We start from the raw sequence: 2,372 nt of genomic DNA on the forward strand, positions 1-2,372 counted from the left end.
GACCCACTTTAGGAGAATCTCTTTTTCTTTTAGCGCAGTGGTTCTCAAAGTTGGGGTCGGGATCTTTAATCTGGGTGAAACAACCAGAAATTCACATTATTGCCATGAGCATGTTTTAGTAAGAATTTATGAAAAAATATATTTAAAAAAACCTAAATGGGTAGAAATATTAAATCATCTGCTTTTGGTATTGTGGGTCAGAACCTGGAAGGTTTAGAACAAACAAGTCCTGTTTGATTGAACTGGTAATAACATGGGATTCAAAATAAGAGCTGACAGCAGAGACTGTCAGACTTCCGGTCTGCAGGGTTCAGCAGATGTTGTGAAGTGTCCTTCACTCAGTAATTAAACCTGGATCCAGTTTGAAGGTAAATTTACTTCAGAGTTTGGAAAAAAAAAAGAGACTAAAAACTCTGCAGGTAAGTGTTTTTGGACAATAAATGATAGTGTAGAAGCTACATCTAACCATTAAAATTCTGGATTATGAATTGTGAACAGTTTATTAGCTCATACTGAAATCAACACGAAGAGGAAACAGAAAAAAAAGTTTTTTTTTAAGGTGAGGCGACCAGTCAAACAAAGAGAGCTGAAATGTGACATGACCAAAAATAAATAAATAAAATTAGTCTGGTTTGTAATCGTTTTATTTTTAATTTGTCAAATATGAAATAAAAACTAATGAGTTATTTTTTAAAATAAATTTAGTAAAACCTTTTACAAATCTTTGGACATGTTTTTATTTTCACTTGTACAAACAAAAATGTATTTTATTGCACTGTGTTTATTTTTTATAATATGCTAAAATATTAAATGATTTTCTACAATCAATTAAAAATTTTTTAGAGACGTTCTGCACGTTTTACGGCTGCAGTTCTTCCAACTCACCACCAGGTGTCACTAAAGAGCTGAAACTCTGGTGAATCTGTTCATTTTAAGAGACAAAACGCTTGATTTCATCTGTGTTTGGTTCTAAGTGTGCTACATGATTCATGTCTCATTTTCAGCAGCTCTTTGTGAGTTCTGTCTCTAAAACAGTTATATGAACGGTTTGTTTTATGTATGATGCAAATCAGACACGCTGAACCCATGGACTGGTTTTTAGACGTGCTTTAATAACGTTTCATCCACCTTTTACCTGCTTTTCCTTTGCTGGTGTTGGTGGAGTCTGTGTTTATTTCCAGCAGTCACTGTGCACCGTGGACAGGTCACAAAGACTATCACCAGGACATACAGATATACAAATACACAACCATTCACACTCTCAGTGTCACGTTAGAGTTACCAGTTATCCTAACATGAATGCTTTTGGCAGAGGAAAACCCACTCTAAAATAAAGTCCCACCTCATGTCTCACTCCACACTCAACCTTTGATTTGTTTCCCCCTATTTTGCTCGATCACAACCTGCTTTAAATGTCAAAAAGATCCTACAAAAGTCTTAATCCAGTGTGAAGGGATCTTCAGTGGTATAATCGGACCCTCAGCAGAATTAAATCCAACATCAGTCAGTTTGAAAAGAGCCAGACTCTGAGATGCTGGAACTTTTATCTAACTCTGACTTAGAGTCAAATTGTGTTTTAGATTTTATCAAACAATTTTTTCTTTTGCTTTTTTTTTTTCTTTTCTTTTCAAATCACAGGTTAATACCATTTATGCAAAGAACAATCTATTTCCAGCCTGGATAGAAGGACAATAAAATAATTATGTCTCAAAGAGAAAATCTTTTCACGAGTCATTATGAGATTTGAATTGTTCCAGTTGATTCACTTTTGCATCTTTTTTTTCCTGCATGGCAACATGAAACACCTGAACAGATGGGACCGCTTTAACACCGTGCAGAGGAAAAAGAATAGCAGAAAATACTGGGAAAAAATAATAAAACAACAACCCACATTTCATGATCGTTTTCATTAGCAGCATTTAAAAGCAGTTCCAAATGAAGAAGCGGCCACACTAAACGGTCAAGTTTTCTCTCGCAGCGATTCAAACGATTCACTTTTTAAAAAGAGAGTCGTGTTTTAAAAATTTGGGGAAATGATCTCAGCATCAAACTCAACACATTCACATGGATTCTGGTTTGCTGCTTCTGCTGCATCTTACCTGTATTCTGGAAAATGTTTCATTTTTTTTAAATCAAACATGTATCATTGAAGGAATATGTCTCTCACCACCTTCAAGGTTTTAAACTAAGTCATGTGAAATGGACAAAATCATACTTGTTTTGTTCAGATCTTGTAAATGGCACAATTTGTTATACCCTCAGCTACCACATCAAACTTTAGCACACTGGGCCTCATGCAAGAACATGTTTGTATTCTTATCCTAAATTTCTCTTACTTTTGGTCGTACAAAGGGTTCGTACGAACATGTCAC

Source organism: Austrofundulus limnaeus, unplaced genomic scaffold (assembly GCF_001266775.1).
Source record: "Austrofundulus limnaeus strain Quisiro unplaced genomic scaffold, Austrofundulus_limnaeus-1.0 Scaffold28, whole genome shotgun sequence".
In the NCBI taxonomy this organism is placed as follows: Eukaryota; Metazoa; Chordata; class Actinopteri; order Cyprinodontiformes; family Rivulidae; genus Austrofundulus; species Austrofundulus limnaeus.